This window comes from Ascaphus truei, unplaced genomic scaffold, assembly GCF_040206685.1.
Source record: "Ascaphus truei isolate aAscTru1 unplaced genomic scaffold, aAscTru1.hap1 HAP1_SCAFFOLD_1848, whole genome shotgun sequence".
Classification (NCBI taxonomy): domain Eukaryota; kingdom Metazoa; phylum Chordata; class Amphibia; order Anura; family Ascaphidae; genus Ascaphus; species Ascaphus truei.
This window is the reverse complement of record NW_027454750.1, coordinates 6,246-23,167: the sequence shown is the minus strand read 5'-3', so window position 1 is coordinate 23,167 and position 16,922 is coordinate 6,246. Positions and strand designations below refer to the sequence as shown.

General features: G+C 52.1%; 1 long non-coding RNA gene across 1 annotated transcript; it reads right to left on the bottom strand.

Annotated features, from left to right (window-relative positions):
• Window positions 1-4,937: 4,937 nt before the first annotated feature.
• Window positions 4,938-16,044, bottom strand: LOC142477001 (uncharacterized). The gene is made up of 2 exons (XR_012792121.1): window positions 15,339-16,044; window positions 4,938-5,309 (listed from the first exon to the last, which is right to left on the bottom strand). It is a non-coding gene; the product is annotated as an uncharacterized LOC142477001 (long non-coding RNA).
• Between the last annotated feature and the right edge of the window lie 878 nt (window positions 16,045-16,922).

The window sequence follows — 16,922 nt, the reverse complement described above, 5'->3', positions numbered from 1 at the left end:
GGTCTGTGTGCTTTATACCGTCCCGCCCCAGATCCCTCCCTGTTACTATACTTAGGGATAGCGTAGAACTTCTAGGCGTGAGGTCTGTGTGCTTTATACCGTCCCGCCCCAGATCCCTCCCTGTTACTATACTTAGGGATAGCGTAGAACTTCTAGGCGTAAGGTCTGTGTGCTTTATACCGTCCCGCCCCAGATCCCTTCCCTGTTACTATACTTAGGGATAGCGTAGAACTTCTAGCCGTGGGGTCTGTGTGCTTTATACCATCCCGCCCCAGATCCCTCCCTGTTACTATACTTAGGGATAGCGTAGAACTTCTAGGCGTGGGGTCTGTGTGCTTTATACCATCCCGCCCCAGATCCCTCCCTGTTACTATACTTAGGGATAGCGTAGAACTTCTAGGCGTGAGGTCTGTGTGCTTTATTCCATCCCGCCCCAGATCCCTTCCCTGTTACTATACTTAGGGATAGCGTAGAACTTCTAGGCGTGAGGTCTGTGTGCTTTATACCATCCCGCCCCAGATCCCTCCCTGTTACTATACTTAGGGATTGCGTAGAACTTCTAGGCGTGAGGTCTGTGTGCTTTATACCGTCCCGCCCCAGATCCCTCCCTGTTACTATACTTAGGGATAGCGTAGAACTTCTAGGCGTGGGGTCTGTGTGCTTTATACCGTCCCGCCCCAGATCCCTTCCCTGTTACTATACTTAGGGATAGCGTAGAACTTCTAGGCGTGAGGTCTGTGTGCTTTATACCGTCCCGCCCCAGATCCCTTCCCTGTTACTATACTTAGGGATAGCGTAGAACTTCTAGGCGTGGGGTCTGTGTGCTTTATACCGTCCCGCCCCAGATCCCTTCCCTGTTACTATACTTAGGGATAGCGTAGAACTTCTAGCCGTGAGGTCTGTGTGCTTTATACCATCCCGCCCCAGATCCCTTCCCCGTTACTATACTTAGGGATAGCGTAGAACTTCTAGGCGTGGGGTCTGTGTGCTTTATACCATCCCACCCCAGATCCCTCCCTGTTACTATACTTAGGGATAGCGTAGAACTTCTAGGCGTGAGGCCTGTGTGCTTTATACCATCCCGCCCCAGATCCCTTCCCTGTTACTATACTTAGGGATAGCGTAGAACTTCTAGGCGTGGGGCCTGTGTGCTTTATACCATCCCGCCCCAGATCCCTTCCTGTTACTATACTTAGGGATAGCGTAGGACTTCTAGGCGTGAGGTCTGTGTGCTTTATACCATCCCGCCCCAGATCCCTCCCTGTTACTATACTTAGGGATAGCGTAGAACTTCTAGCCGTGAGGTCTGTGTGCTTTATACCGTCCCGCCCCAGATCCCTTCCCTGTTACTATACTTAGGGATAGCGTAGAACTTCTAGGCGTGAGGTCTGTGTGCTTTATACCATCCGCCCCAGATCCCTTCCCTGTTACTATACGTAGGGATAGCGTAGAACTTCTAGCCGTGAGGTCTGTGTGCTTTATACCATCCCGCCCCAGATCCCTTCCCTGTTACTATACTTAGGGATAGCGTAGAACTTCTAGGCGTGAGGTCTGTGTGCTTTATACCATCCGCCCCAGATCCCTTCCCTGTTACTATACGTAGGGATAGCGTAGAACTTCTAGCCGTGAGGTCTGTGTGCTTTATACCGTCCCGCCCCAGATCCCTCCCTGTTACTATACTTAGGGATAGCGTAGAACTTCTAGCCGTGGGGTCTGTGTGCTTTATACCATCCCGCCCCAGATCCCTTCCCTGTTACTATACTTAGGGATAGCGTAGGACTTCTAGGCGTGGGGTCTGTGTGCTTTATACCATCCCGCCCCAGATCCCTCCCTGTTACTATACTTAGGGATAGCGTAGAACTTCTAGCCGTGGGGTCTGTGTGCTTTATACCATCCCGCCCCAGATCCCTCCCGTTACTATACTTAGGGATAGCGTAGAACTTCTAGGCGTGGGGTCTGTGTGCTTTATACCGTCCCGCCCCAGATCCCTCCCGTTACTATACTTAGGGATAGCGTAGAACTTCTAGGCGTGAGGCCTGTGTGCTTTATACCGTCCCGCCCCAGATCCCTTCCCTGTTACTATACTTAGGGATAGCGTAGAACTTCTAGCCGTGGGGTCTGTGTGCTTTATACCGTCCCGCCCCAGATCCCTCCCTGTTACTATACTTAGGGATAGCGTAGAACTTCTAGGCGTGAGGCCTGTGTGCTTTATACCATCCCGCCCCAGATCCCTTCCCTGTTACTATACTTAGGGATAGCGTAGAACTTCTAGGCGTGAGGTCTGTGTGCTTTATACCATCCTGCCCCAGATCCCTTCCCTGTTACTATACTTAGGGATAGCGTAGAACTTCTAGGCGTGGGGTCTGTGTGCTTTATACCATCCCGCCCCAGATCCCTCCCTGTTACTATACTTAAGGATAGTGTAGAACTTCTAGGCGTGGGGTCTGTGTGCTTTATACCATCCCGCCCCAGATCCCTCCCTGTTACTATACTTAGGGATAGCGTAGAACTTCTAGGCGTGAGGCCTGTGTGCTTTATACCGTCCCGCCCCAGATCCCTTCCCTGTTACTATACTTAGGGATAGCGTAGAACTTCTAGGCGTGAGGTCTGTGTGCTTTATACTATCCCGCCCCAGATCCCTTCCCTGTTACTATACTTAGGGATAGCGTAGAACTTCTAGGCGTGAGGTCTGTGTGCTTTATACCATCCCGCCCCAGATCCCTTCCCTGTTACTATACTTAGGGATAGCGTAGAACTTCTAGGCGTGAGGTCTGTGTGCTTTATACCATCCCGCCCCAGATCCTTCCCTGTTACTATACTTAGGGATAGCGTAGAACTTCTAGGCGTGAGGCCTGTGTGCTTTATACCGTCCCGCCCCAGATCCCTCCCTGTTACTATACTTAGGGATAGCGTAGAACTTCTAGGCGTGAGGCCTGTGTGCTTTATACCGTCCCGCCCCAGATCCCCTCCCTGTTACTATACTTAGGGATAGCGTAGAACTTCTAGGCGTGAGGCCTGTGTGCTTTATACCATCCCCCCCCAGATCCCTCCCTGTTACTATACTTAGGGATAGCGTAGAACTTCTAGGCGTGAGGTCTGTGTGCTTTATACCGTCCCGCCCCAGATCCCTTCCCTGTTACTATACTTAGGGATAGCGTAGAACTTCTAGGCGTGAGGTCTGTGTGCTTTATACCGTCCCGCCCCAGATCCCTTCCCTGTTACTATACTTAGGGATAGCGTAGGACTTCTAGGCGTGAGGTCTGTGTGCTTTATACCATCCCGCCCCAGATCCCTCCCTGTTACTATACTTAGGGATAGCGTAGAACTTCTAGGCGTGAGGTCTGTGTGCTTTATACCGTCCCGCCCCAGATCCCTCCCTGTTACTATACTTAGGGATAGCGTAGAACTTCTAGGCGTGGGGTCTGTGTGCTTTATACCGTCCCGCCCCAGATCCCTCCCTGTTACTATACTTAGGGATAGCGTAGAACTTCTAGGCGTGGGGTCTGTGTGCTTTATACCATCCCGCCCCAGATCCCTCCCCTGTTACTATACTTAGGGATAGCGTAGAACTTCTAGGCGTGGGGTCTGTGTGCTTTATACCGTCCCGCCCCAGATCCCTTCCCTGTTACTATACTTAGGGATAGCGTAGAACTTCTAGGCGTGAGGTCTGTGTGCTTTATACCGTTCCGCCCCAGATCCCTCCCTGTTACTATACTTAGGGATAGCGCAGAACTTCTAGCCGTGAGGTCTGTGTGCTTTATACCGTCCCGCCCCAGATCCCTCCCTGTTACTATACTTAGGGATAGCGCAGAACTTCTAGCCGTGGGGTCTGTGTGCTTTATACCGTCCCGCCCCAGATCCCTCCCTGTTACTATACTTAGGGATAGTGTAGAACTTCTAGCCGTGGGGTCTGTGTGCTTTATACCGTCCCGCCCCAGATCCCTCCCTGTTACTATACTTAGGGATAGCGTAGAACTTCTAGGCGTGGGGTCTGTGTGCTTTATACCATCCCGCCCCAGATCCCTTCCCTGTTACTATACTTAGGGATAGCGTAGAACTTCTAGGCGTGGGGCCTGTGTGCTTTATACCGTCCCACCCCAGATCCCTCCCTGTTACTATACTTAGGGATAGCGCAGAACTTCTAGCCGTGAGGTCTGTGTTAGCAGTTCCTTATCCTCTGTGGGTGTCACGGACCATTAGATCTATGTGATCTTTACCTCTATGTGGTGTTATATGTTCTGTCTTTTTATATATAAAGATTGTGTGTACTAATTTCGGTTTTGTTTCTTTCGATGCGCTCCTATTTTTTATGACTGAGTGTACCCCGCTGATCACGGGAGCAGCTGGGAGCAGCAGGAAGACCCGTTAGTAAAGGGAGAAATACCAAGGGACAGCGCTCACGTTTCTCTTTACCTACAAAACCCTACCTATAAGTCCTATTGCCCCATATACCATTCCCTTATAAACCCCATATCCCCATATAACTCCTCCCACTGCCCAAATTAACCTCTCCCTATAACTCCTCCCTTTTTGAATTGCCCCATATAACCCCTCCCATTGCCCAATTTAACCTCTCCCTATAACTCCTCCCTCCTCCAATTGCCCCATATAACCCCTCCTATTACTCCCATTCACATGAAGGTAAAATATTCTCCACTCTCGATTCTGGGACAGAATGAATTCACCTCCAGCCTCTGTGATGCTGACATCACCCTGATGCCCACTAACACCCCTGTCCACTAACTCCCCGGCCCACTTGCACACCCACCCACCCACTAACTCCCCCCCGCACACTAACACCCCCCCCGCCCACTAACTCCCCCCGCCCACTAATACCCCCCGCCCACTTACACACCCACCCACTAACTCCCCCCCGCCCACTAACTCACCCCCCGCCCACTAACTCCCCCCCGCCCAGTAATACCCCGGAACACTGGTTACAAGCAATACTTTATTGACTCCTTCAAATGGGGATGCCGTCTGCTTTCTAGGGTGTGGTCTCGGGGTCGTGCTGCCTTGTAGTGGGGTCTCGGGGTCGAGCAGTCTTGTAGTGGGGTCTTGGGGTCGTGCAGTCTTGTGGTGGGGTCTCGGGTCGTGCTGTCCTGGGGTGGGGGCTCGGTTTGTGCTGTCTTGGGGTGGGGGTCTCTTAAGATCCTGCTGGTTTCCTGGGGGGGGGTGTCTGTTGGGGTTGGGTTTCTTGGAGTCCTGATTTCTTCGGGGCAGAGGGGGTTTCTTTTGCCCCTAAGGTTTATATTTGCATAGGTAGTGCTTCTCCAGCTTACAGTTACTGTCATTCCACTTCAAGAATTCTGCAAGAGGGAGAGAGAGGGGGATACGGAAATGTTCTTTCGTCATGCCAATAAAGCTTGTTTGATTCGATTGAGAGAGGTGTGTGAGAAGACAGCGGTGTGTGTGTCAGAAGAAAGAGCGGTGTGTGTGTGAGAAGAAAGAGCGGTGTGTGGGAGAAGAGAGAGCGGTGTGTGTGAGAAGAGAGAGCGGTGTGTGTGTGGGAGAAGAGAGAGCGGTGTGTGTGTGTGAGAAGAGAGAGCGGTGTGTGTGTGAGAAGAAAGAGCGGTGTGTGGGAGAAGAGAGAGAGCGGTGTGTGTGTGTGAGATTGAGAGAGCGGTGTGTGTGTGTGTGAGAAGAGAGAGCGGTGTGTGTGTGAGTGTGAGAGAGCGGTGTGTGTGTGTGAGAAGAAAGAGCGGTGTGTGTGCGAAGAGAGAGCGGTGTGTGTGTGAGAAGAGAGAGCGGTGTGTGTGTGTGAGAAGAGAGAGCGGTGTGTGTGAGAAGAGAGCGGTGTGTGTGAGAGAAGAGAGAGCGGTGTGTGTGTGAGAAGAGAGAGCGGTGTGTGTGTGAGAAGAGAGAGCGGTGTGTGTGTGAGAGAAGAGAGAGCGGTTTGTGTGTGTGTGAGAAGAGAGAGCGGTGTGTGTGTGAGAAGAGAGAGCGGTGTGTGTGTGAGAAGAGAGAGCAGTGTGTGTGTGAGAAGAGAGAGCGGTGTGTGTGTGAGAAGAGAGAGCGGTGTGTGTGTGAGAAGAGAGAGCGGTGTGTGTGTGAGAAGAGAGAGCGGTGTGTGTGTGAGAAGAGAGAGCGGTGTGTGTGTGAGAAGAGAGAGCGGTGTGTGTGTGAGAAGAGAGAGCGGTGTGTGTGTGAGAAGAGAGAGCGGTGCGTGTGTGAGAAGAGAGAGCGGTGTGTGTGTGTGAGAAGAGAGAGCCGTGTGTGTGTGAGAGAAGAGAGCATGGTGTGTGTGAGAGAAGAGAGCGGTGTGTGAGAGAAAAGAGAGCGGTGTGTGTGAGAGAGAAAAGAGAGCGGTGTGTGTGTGAGAGAAGAGAGAGCTTTGTGTGTGTGTGTGAGAGGAGAGAGCGGTGTGTGTGAGAAGAGAGAGCGGTGTGTGTGTGAAAAAAGAGAGCAGTGTGTGTGTGAGAAGAGAGAGCGGTGTGTGTGTGTGTGAGAGGAGAGAGCGGTGTGTGTGAGAAGAGAGAGCAGTGTGTGTGTGTGAGAAGAGAGAGCGGTGTGTGTGAGACAAGAGAGCAGTGTGTGTGTGAGAAGAGAGAGCGGTGTGTGTGTGAGAAAAGAGAGAGTGGTGTGTGTGAGAAGAGAGAGCGGTGTGTGTGTGTGAGAAGAGAGAGCGGTGTGTGTGAGACGAGAGAGGAGTGTGTGAGAGAAGAGAGCGGTGTGTGTTAGAAGAGAGCGGTGTGTGTGTGTGTGAGAAGAGAGAGAGGTGTGTGTGTGAGAGGAGAGAGCGGTGTGTGTGAGACGAGAGAGCGGTGTGTGTGTGTGAGAAAATAGAGAGCGGTGTGTGTGAGAAGAGAGAGCGGTGTGTGTGTGTGAGAAGAGAGAGCGGTGTGTGTGTGAGAAGAGAGAGCTGTGTGTGTGTGTGTGTGAAAAGAGAGAGCGGTGTGTGTGTGTGTGTGAGAGGAGAGAGCGGTGTGTGTGAGAAGAGAGAGTGGTGTGTGTGAGAAGAGAGAGCTGTGTGTGTGTGTGTGTGAGAAGAGAGAGCGGTGTGTGTGTGTGAGAAAAGAGAGTGGTGTGTGAGAGAAGAGAGCGGTGTGTGTGAGAGAAGAGAGAGCTTTGTGTGTGTGAGAGAAGAGAGAGCGGTGTGTGTGTGAGAGAAGAGAGCTGTGTGTGTTAGAAGAGAGCGGTGTGTGTGAGAGAAGAGAGAGCTTTGTGTGTGTTTGTGAGAAGAGAGAGCTTTGTGTGTGTGTGAGAGAAGAGAGCGGTGTGTGTGAGAGAAGAGAGAGCTTTGTGTGTGTGAGAGAAGAGAGAGCGGTGTGTGTGTGAGAGAAGAGAGCTGTGTGTGTTAGAAGAGAGCGTTGTGTGTGAGAGAAGAGAGAGCTTTGTGTGTGTTTGTGAGAAGAGAGAGCTTTGTGTGTGTGTGTGTGTGAGAAGAGAGTGGTGTGTGTGTGTGTGTGTGAGAAGAGAGAGCTTTGTGTGTGTGTGTGTGTGAGAAGAGAGCGGTGTGTGTGTGTGTGTGAAGAGAGAGAGCGGTGTGTGTGTGTGTGTGAAGAGAGAGAGCGGTGTGTGTGTGTGTGAGAAGAGTATTTGGTTCCTGGGGCCTGCTGCTCATTCTCCATAGCAGAGGCCGTGTCCTGGTTCCTGTGCTGAAGCGGAGCACCTCCAGTGTATACTTCAGCTCTCTGTTCCCCGGGGCCTGCTGTCCTACCCTTAGCAGAGGCCAATCTACGAGTCCTGAGGTCGGTAGCCCTCTCTCTCCTTGCACAGGCCCGCTCGGGACTCTTGCGCTGAAGCACTGGGTTACCAGTGCTGCCAGGCGGTGTGCCCACTCCGGTCTGCCTATACTTTCCTGAGAGCAGTACCATGGGCCATGGTCGCCGCACGCGCAGAACCCACGCCCGCGCTCACGCTCCTAAGCTGAGGCGGGGCACTCCTGATTACCTGTTGCCGAACTCCTGCTTGAATAACGTTTACCTTGATCTCTCCAGTCCTGACCCTGGCTTGTCCACTGATGATGCTGCCTTATCCAGCCCCGACCCGGCTACGTACGACTACGAATTGCGCAATCCGGATCAGCCGGCGCGGTCTAAGGTCGGTGCTTATACAACCCCACCTCAGCCACGCGGTCTGACCCAGGTTTGTGGCGAGCACAACCGTGACAGTGTGTGAGAAGAGAGCGGTGTGTGAGAGAAGAAAGAGCGGTGTGTGTGAGAGAAGAAAGAGCGGTGTGTGTGAGAGAAGAAAGAGCGGTGTGTGTGTGTGAGGAGAGAGAGCGGTGTGTGTGTGAGAAGAGAGAGAGCGGTGTGTGTGTGAGAAGAGAGCAGTGTGTGTGAGAGAAGAGAGAGCGGTGTGTGTGTGAGAAGAGAGAGAGTGGTGTGTGTGTGAGAAGAGAGAGAGCGGTGTGTGTGTGAGAAGAGAGAGAGCGGTGTGTGTGAGAAGAAAGAGCGGTGTGTGTGAGAGAAGAAAGACCGGTGTGTGTGTGAGAAGAGAGAGCGGTGTGTGTGTGAGAGAAGAAAGAGCGGTGTGTGTGAGAGAAGAAAGAGCGGTGTGTGTGTGTGAGGAGAGAGAGCGGTGTGTGTGTGAGAAGAGAGAGAGTGGTGTGTGTGAGAGAAGAGAGAGCGGTGTGTGTGTGAGAAGAGAGAGAGTGGTGTGTGTGAGAGAAGAAAGACCGGTGTGTGTGAGAGAAGAAAGAGCGGTGTGTGTGTGTGAGGAGAGAGAGCGGTGTGTGTGAGAGAAGAGAGAGCGGTGTGTGTGTGAGAAGAGAGAGAGTGGTGTGTGTGTGAGAAGAGAGAGAGCGGTGTGTGTGTGAGAAGAGAGAGAGCGGTGTGTGTGAGAAGAAAGAGCGGTGTGTGTGAGAGAAGAAAGACCAGTGTGTGAGTGAGAAGAGAGAGCGGTGTGTGTGTGTGTGAGAGAAGAAAGAGCGGTGTGTGTGAGAGAAGAAAGAGCGGTGTGTGTGAGAGAAGAAAGAGCGGTGTGTGTGAGAAGAGAGAGCGGTGTGTGTGTGTGAGAAGAGAGAGCGGTGTGTGTGTGTGAGAAGAGAGAGCGGTGTGTGTGTGAGAAGAGAGCGGTGTGTGTGAGAGAAGAGAGAGCGGTGTGTGTGTGAGAAGAGAGAGAGCGGTGTGTGTGTGAGAAGAGAGAGAGCGGTGTGTGTGTGAGAAGAGAGAGAGCGGTGTGTGTGAGAGAAGAGAGAGCGGTGTGTGTGTGAGAAGAGAGAGAGCGGTGTGTGTGTGAGAAGAGAGAGCGGTGTGTGTTAGAAGAGAGAGAGCGGTGTGTGTGAGAGAAGAGAGAGAGCGGTGTGTGTGTGAGAAGAGAGAGAGCGGTGTGTGTGAGAAGAGAGAGAGCGGTGTGTGTGAGAAGAAAGAGCGGTGTGTGTGAGAGAAGAAAGAGCGGTGTGTGTGTGTGAGGAGAGAGAGCGGTGTGTGTGTGAGAAGAGAGAGCGGTGTGTGTGTGAGAGAAGAAAGAGCGGTGTGTGTGAGAGAAGAAAGAGCGGTGTGTGTGTGTGAGGAGAGAGAGCGGTGTGTGTGTGAGAAGAGAGAGAGTGGTGTGTGTGAGAGAAGAGAGAGCGGTGTGTGTGTGAGAAGAGAGAGAGTGGTGTGTGTGAGAGAAGAAAGACCGGTGTGTGTGAGAGAAGAAAGAGCGGTGTGTGTGTGTGAGGAGAGAGAGCGGTGTGTGTGAGAGAAGAGAGAGCGGTGTGTGTGTGAGAAGAGAGAGAGTGGTGTGTGTGTGAGAAGAGAGAGAGCGGTGTGTGTGTGAGAAGAAAGAGCGGTGTGTGTGTGTGAGGAGAGAGAGCGGTGTGTGTGAGAGAAGAGAGAGCGGTGTGTGTGAGAAGAGAGAGAGTGGTGTGTGTGTGAGAAGAGAGAGAGCGGTGTGTGTGTGAGAAGAGAGAGAGCGGTGTGTGTGAGAAGAAAGAGCGGTGTGTGTGAGAGAAGAAAGACCAGTGTGTGTGTGAGAAGAGAGAGCGGTGTGTGTGTGTGTGAGAGAAGAAAGAGCGGTGTGTGTGAGAGAAGAAAGAGCGGTGTGTGTGAGAGAAGAAAGAGCGGTGTGTGTGTGAGAAGAGAGAGCGGTGTGTGTGTGTGAGAAGAGAGAGCGGTGTGTGTGTGTGAGAAGAGAGAGCGGTGTGTGTGTGAGAAGAGAGCGGTGTGTGTGAGAGAAGAGAGAGCGGTGTGTGTGTGAGAAGAGAGAGAGCGGTGTGTGTGTGAGAAGAGAGAGAGCGGTGTGTGTGTGAGAAGAGAGAGAGCGGTGTGTGTGAGAGAAGAGAGAGCGGTGTGTGTGTGAGAAGAGAGAGAGCGGTGTGTGTGTGAGAAGAGAGAGAGCGGTGTGTGTGAGAAGAGAGAGAGCGGTGTGTGTGAGAAGAAAGAGCGGTGTGTGTGAGAGAAGAAAGAGCGGTGTGTGTGTGTGAGGAGAGAGAGCGGTGTGTGTGTGAGAAGAGAGAGGGCGGTGTGTGTGTGAGAAGAGAGCAGTGTGTGTGAGAGAAGAGAGAGCGGTGTGTGTGTGAGAAGAGAGAGAGTGGGGTGTGTGTGAGAAGAGAGAGAGCGGTGTGTGTGTGAGAAGAGAGAGAGCGGTGTGTGTGAGAAGAAAGAGCGGTGTGTGTGAGAGAAGAAAGACCGGTGTGTGTGTGAGAAGAGAGAGCGGTGTGTGTGTGTGAGAAGAGAGAGCGGTGTGTGTGTGAGAAGAGAGAGCGGTGTGTGTGTGAGAAGAGAGCGGTGTGTGTGAGAGAAGAGAGAGCGGTGTGTGTGTGAGAAGAGAGAGAGCTGTGTGTGTGTGAGAAGAGAGAGAGCGGTGTGTGTGTGAGAAGAGAGAGAGCGGTGTGTGTGAGAAGAAAGAGCGGTGTGTGTGAGAGAAGAAAGACCGGTGTGTGTGTGAGAAGAGAGAGCGGTGTGTGTGTGTGTGTGAGAAGAAAGAGCGGTGTGTGTGAGAGAAGAAAGAGCGGTGTGTGTGAGAGAAGAAAGACTGGTGTGTGTGTGAGAAGAGAGAGCGGTGTGTGTGTGTGTGAGAAGAGAGAGCGGTGTGTGTGTGTGAGAAGAGAGAGCGGTGTGTGTGTGAGAAGAGAGCGGTGTGTGTGAGAGAAGAGAGAGCGGTGTGTGTGTGAGAAGAGAGAGAGCGGTGTGTGTGTGAGAAGAGAGAGAGCGGTGTGTGTGAGAAGAGAGAGAGCGGTGTGTGTGAGAAGAAAGAGCGGTGTGTGTGAGAGAAGAAAGACCGGTGTGTGTGTGAGAAGAGAGAGCGGTGTGTGTGTGTGTGTGAGAAGAAAGAGCGGTGTGTGTGAGAGAAGAAAAAGCGGTGTGTGTGAGAGAAGAAAGACTGGTGTGTGTGTGAGAAGAGAGAGCGGTGTGTGTGAGAAGAGAGAGCGGTGTGTGTGTGTGAGAAGAGAGAGCGGTGTGTGTGTGAGAAGAGAGCGGTGTGTGTTAGAAGAGAGCGGTGTGTGTGTGTGTGAGAGAAGAGAGAGTTCGGTGTGTGTGTCAGAGAAGAGAGAGTTCGGTGTGTGTGTGTGAGAGAAAAGAGAGCGGTGTGTGTGAGAGAAGAGAGAGCTTTGTGTGTGTATGTGAGAAGAGAGAGCTTTCTGTGTGTGTGTGTGAGAAGAGAGAGCTGTGTGTGTGTGAGAAGAGAGAGCGGTGTGTGTGTGAGAAGAGAGAGCGGTGTGTGTGAGAAGAGAGAGTGGTGTGTGTGTGTGATAAGAGAGAGCGGTGTGTGTGTGTGAGAAGAGAGAGCGGTGTGTGTGAGAAGAGAGAGCAGTGTGTGTGTGAGAAGAGAGAGAGCGGTGTGTGTGTGAGAAGAGAGAGCGGTGTGTGTGAGAGAAGAGAGAGCTTTGTGTGTGTATGTGAGAAGAGAGAGCTTTGTGTGTGTGTGTGTGAGAAGAGAGAGCTGTGTGTGTGTGAGAAGAGAGAGCGGTGTGTGTGAGAAGAGAGAGCAGTGTGTGTGTGAGAAGAGAGAGAGCGGTGTGTGTGTGAGAAGAGAGAGCGGTGTGTGTGTGTGAGAAGAGAGAGCGGTGTGTGTGTGTGTGTGAGAAGAGAGAGCGGTGTGTGTGTGTGAGAAGAGAGAGCGGTGTGTGTGAGAAGAGAGAGCGATGTGTGTGTGAGAAGAGAGAGCGGTGTGTGTGTAAGAAGGGAGAGCGGTGTGTGTGAGAAGGGAGAGCGGTGTGTGTGTGATAAGAGAGAGCGGTGTGTGTGTGAGAAGAGAGAGCGGTGTGTGTGTGAGAAGAGAGAGCGGTGTGTGTGAGAAGAGAGAGCGGTGTGTGTGAGAAGAGAGAGCGGTGTGTGTATGAGAAGAGAGAGTTCGGTGTGTGTGTGTGAGAGAAGAGAGAGCGGTGTGTGTGAGAAGAGAGAGCGGTGTGTGTATGAGAAGAGAGAGTTCGGTGTGTGTGTGTGTGAGAAGAGAGAGTTCGGTGTGTGTGTGAGAAGAGGGAGTTCGGTGTGTGTGTGTGTGTGTGTGTGTGTAAGAGCGGTGTGTGTGTGAGAAGAGAGAGCGGGGTGTGTGTGAGAAGAGAGAGCGGTTTGTGTGTGAGAAGAGGGAGTTCGGTGTGTGTTTGTGAGAGGTGTGTGTGTGTGTGTCTGTATGTGTGTGGGAGAGTGGTGTGTGTGTGGGAGAGCGGTGTGTGTGTGTGTGGTGCGGGGAGCAGGGTGGTGTGTGTTAGAGTGGGGTGTGTGGGGGAGCTGTGTGTGTGTGGGATAGCGGTATTTGTGTATGTGTTTGTGTGAGAGAGAGAGGTGTGTGTGTGTGAGAGGTCGGTGTGTGTGTGTGTGTATGTGGGAAAGCGGTGTGTGTGGGAAAGCGGTGTGTGTGTGTGAGAGCTGTGCGTGTGTGTGCGAGAGAGTGGGGTGTGTGTGTGAGAGCTGTGTGTGTGGGGGGGATAGCGGAATTTGTGTATGTGTTTGTGTGAGAGAGAGCTGTGTGTGTGTGAGAGAGGTCGGTGTGTGTGTGTGTATGTGGGAGAGCGGTGTGTGTGTGGGGGTGAGGAGGGTGGTGTGTGTGTGTGAGAGAGCGGGGTGTGTTATTGTGTGTGTGAGGTGTGAGGTGTGTGGGGGGGAAAGTGGTGTGTGTGGGGGGGAAAGTGGTGTGTGTGGGGGGAAGTGGTGTGTGTGGGGGGAATGTGGTGTGTGTGGGGGGAAGTGGTGTGTGTGGGGGGAAGTGGTGTGTGTGGGGGGAAGTGGTGTGTGTGGGGGGAAGTGGTGTGTGTGGGGGGAAGTGGTGTGTGTGGGGGGAAGTGGTGTGTGTGGGGGGAAGTGGTGTGTGTAGGGGGTAGGGGTGTGTGTGGGGGGAAGTGGTGTGTGGGAAAGTGGTGTGTGTGTGGGAAAGTGGTGTGTGTGTGGGAAAGTGGTGTGTGTGGGGGAAAGTGGTGTGTGTGTGGGAAAGTGGTGTGTGTGTGTGTGTGTGTGTGTAAGTGGTGTGTGTGTGTGTAAGTGGTGTGTGTGTGTGTAAGTGGTGTGTGTGGGAAAGTGGTGTGTGTGTGGGGAAGTGGTGTGTGTGTGGGAAAGTGGTGTTTGTGTGAGAGAGGTCGGTGTGTGTGTGGGAAATTGGTGTGTGTGGGAAAGTGGTGTGTGTGTGGGAAAGTGGTGTGTGTGTGTGGGAAAGTGGTGTGTGTGTGGGGAAGTGGTGTGTGTGGGGGGAAAGTGGTGTGTGTGGGGGGAAGTGGTGTGTGTAGGGGGAAGTGGTGTGTGTAGGGGGAAGTGGTGTGTGTGGGGGGAAGTGGTGTGTGTGGGGGGAAGTGGTGTGTGGGGGAAGTGGTGTGTGTGGGGGAAGTGGTGTGTGTGTGAGAGAGGTCGGTGTGTGTGTGGGAAAGTGGTGTGTTTGTGTGGGGAAGTGGTGTGTGTGGGGGGAAAGTGGTGTGTGTGTGGGAAAGTGGTGTGTGTGGGGGGAAGTGGTGTGTGTGGGGGGAAAGTGGTGTGTGTGGGGGGAAGTGGTGTGTGTGGGGGGAAGTGGTGTGTGTAGGGGGAAGTGGTGTGTGTAGGGGGAAGTGGTGTGTGTGGGGGGAAGTGGTGTGTGTGGGGGGAAGTGGTGTGTGGGGGAAGTGGTGTGTGTGGGGGAAGTGGTGTGTGTGGGGGAAAGTGGTGTGTGTGTGTGGGAAAGTGGTGTGTGTGGGGAAAGTGGTGTGTGTGGGGAAGTGGTGTGTGTGTGAGAGAGGTCGGTGTGTGTGTGGGAAAGTGGTGTGTGTGTGGGAAAGTGGTGTGTTTGTGTGGGAAAGTGGTGTGTTTGTGTGGGGAAGTGGTGTGTGTGTGGGAAAGTGGTGTGTGTGGGGGGAAAGTGGTGTGTGTGGGGGGAAGTGGTGTGTGTGGGGGGAAGTGGTGTGTGTGGGGGGAAGTGGTGTGTGTGGGGGGAAAGTGGTGTGTGTGGGGGGAAGTGGTGTGTGTGGGGGGAAGTGGTGTGTGTAGGGGGAAGTGGTGTGTGTAGGGGGAAGTGGTGTGTGTGGGGGGAAGTGGTGTGTGTGGGGGAAGTGGTGTGTGTGGGGGAAGTGGTGTGTGTGTGGGAAAGTGATGTGTGTGTGTGGGAAAGTGGTGTGTGGGAAAGTGGTGTGTGTGTGGAAAAGTGGTGTGTGTGTGGGAAAGTGGCGTGTGTGGGGGGAAGTGGTGTGTTTGGGGGAAAGTGGTGTGTGTGTGGGAAAGTGGTGTGTGTGTGTGTAAGTGGTGTGTGTGTGTGTAAGTGGTGTGTGGGGGGGAAAGTGGTGTGTGTGGGAAAGTGGTGTGTGTGTGGGGAAGTGGTGTGTGTGTGTGGGAAAGTGGTGTTTGTGTGAGAGAGGTCGGTGTGTGTGTGGGAAAGTGGTGTGTTTGTGTGGGAAAGTGGTGTGTTTGTGTGGGGAAGTGGTGTGTGTGTGGGAAAGTGGTGTGTGTGTGTGTGTGTGTGGGGGGGGGGGGGGGAAGTGGTGTGTGTGGGGAAGTGGTGTGTGTGTGTGGGAAAGTGGTGTGTGTGGGGGGAAGTGGTGTGTGTGTGTGGGAAAGTGGTGTGTGTGTGGGAAAGTGGTGTGTGTGTGTGGGGAAGTGGTGTGTGTGTGTGGGAAAGTGGTGTGTGTGGGGGGAAGTGGTGTGTGTGTGTGGGAAAGTGGTGTGTGTGGGGGGAAGTGGTGTGTGTGTGTGGGAAAGTGGTGTGTGTGTGTGGGGAAGTGGTGTGTGTGTGTGTGTGTGGGAAAGTGGTGTGTGTGTGTGGGGAAGTGGTGTGTGTGTGTGGGGAAGTGGTGTGTGTGTGTGTGTGTGTGGGGGAAGTGGTGTGTGTGGGGAAGTGATGTGTGTGTGGGAAAGTGGTGTGTGTGTGTGGGAAAGTGGTGTGTGTGTGGGAAAGTGGTGTGTGTGGAAGTGGTGTGTGTGTGTGTGTGGGAAAAAAGAGTGTTATATGGGGGTTGCAGTTATATTCTGGCAGACAGTGTTATATGGGGTGTGTTGTTATACAGAGGTCTCACGTACTCTCACTACAGGACACCTCCCCGCAGTACTCCGCATTCCCAGAATTGTCTGGTTTGCCGGACAGCCAGGCCCGGTAATTATACATCGAACCGTCATTCCACTTCCAGCGACGGTTCTGAGAGGAAAGGAGAGCAGGGTGTTACTATATACAGTATTACTGCAGGAGAGAGCAGGGTGTTACTATATACAGTATTACTGCAGGAGAGAGAGCAGGGTGTTACTATATACAGTATTACTGCAGGAGAGAGAGCAGGGTGTTACTATATACAGTATTACTGCAGGAGAGAGAGCAGGGTGTTACTATATACAGTATTACTGCAGGAGAGAGAGCAGGGTGTTACTATATACAGTATTACTGCAGGAGAGAGCAGGGTGTTACTATATACAGTATTACTGCAGGAGAGAGAGCAGGGTGTTACTATATACAGTATTACTGCAAGAGAGAGAGCAGGGTGTTACTATATACAGTATTACTGCAGGAGAGAGAGCCGGGTGTTACTATATACAGTATTACTGCAGGAGAGAGAGCAGGGTGTTACTATATACAGTATTACTGCAGGAGAGAGCAGGGTGTTACTATATACAGTATTACTGCAGGAGAGAGAGCAGGGTGTTACTATATACAGTATTACTGCAAGAGAGAGAGCAGGGTGTTACTATATACAGTATTACTGCAGGAGAGAGAGCCGGGTGTTACTATATACAGTATTACTGCAGGAGAGAGCAGGGTGTTACTATATACAGTATTACTGCAGGAGAGAGCAGGGTGTTACTATATACAGTATTACTGCAGGAGAGAGCAGGGTGTTACTATATACAGTATTACTGCAGGAGGGAGCAGGGTGTTACTATATACAATATTACTGCAGGAGAGAGCAGGGTGTTACTATATACAGTATTACTGCAGGAGAGAGCCGGGTGTTACTATATACAGTATTACTGCAGGAGAGAGCAGGGTGTTACTATATACAGTATTACTGCAGGAGAGAGCAGGGTGTTACTATATACAGAATTACTGCAGGAGAGAGCAGGGTGTTACAAAATACAGTATTACTGCAGGAGAAAGAGCAGGGTGTTACTATATACAGTATTACTGCAGGAGAGAGCAGGGTGTTACTATATACAGTATTACTGCAGGAGAGAGCAGGGTGTTACTATATACAGTATTACTGCAGGAGAGAGCAGGGTGTTACTATATACAGTATTACTGCAGGAGGGAGAAGGGTGTTACTATATACAATATTACTGCAGGAGAGAGAGCAGGGTGTTACTATATACAGTATTACTGCAGGAGAGAGCCGGGTGTTACTATAAACAGTATTACTGCAGGAGAGAGCAGGGTGTTACTATATACAGTATTACTGCAGGAGAGAGAGCAGGGTGTTACTATATACAGTATTACTGCAGGAGAAAGCAGGGTGTTACTATATACAGTATTACTGCAGGAGAGAGAGCAGGGTGTTACTATATACAGTATTACTGCAGGAGAGAGCAGGGTGTTACTATATACAGTATTACTGCAGGAGAGAGAGCAGGGTGTTACTATATACAGTATTACTGCAAGAGAGAGAGCAGGGTGTTACT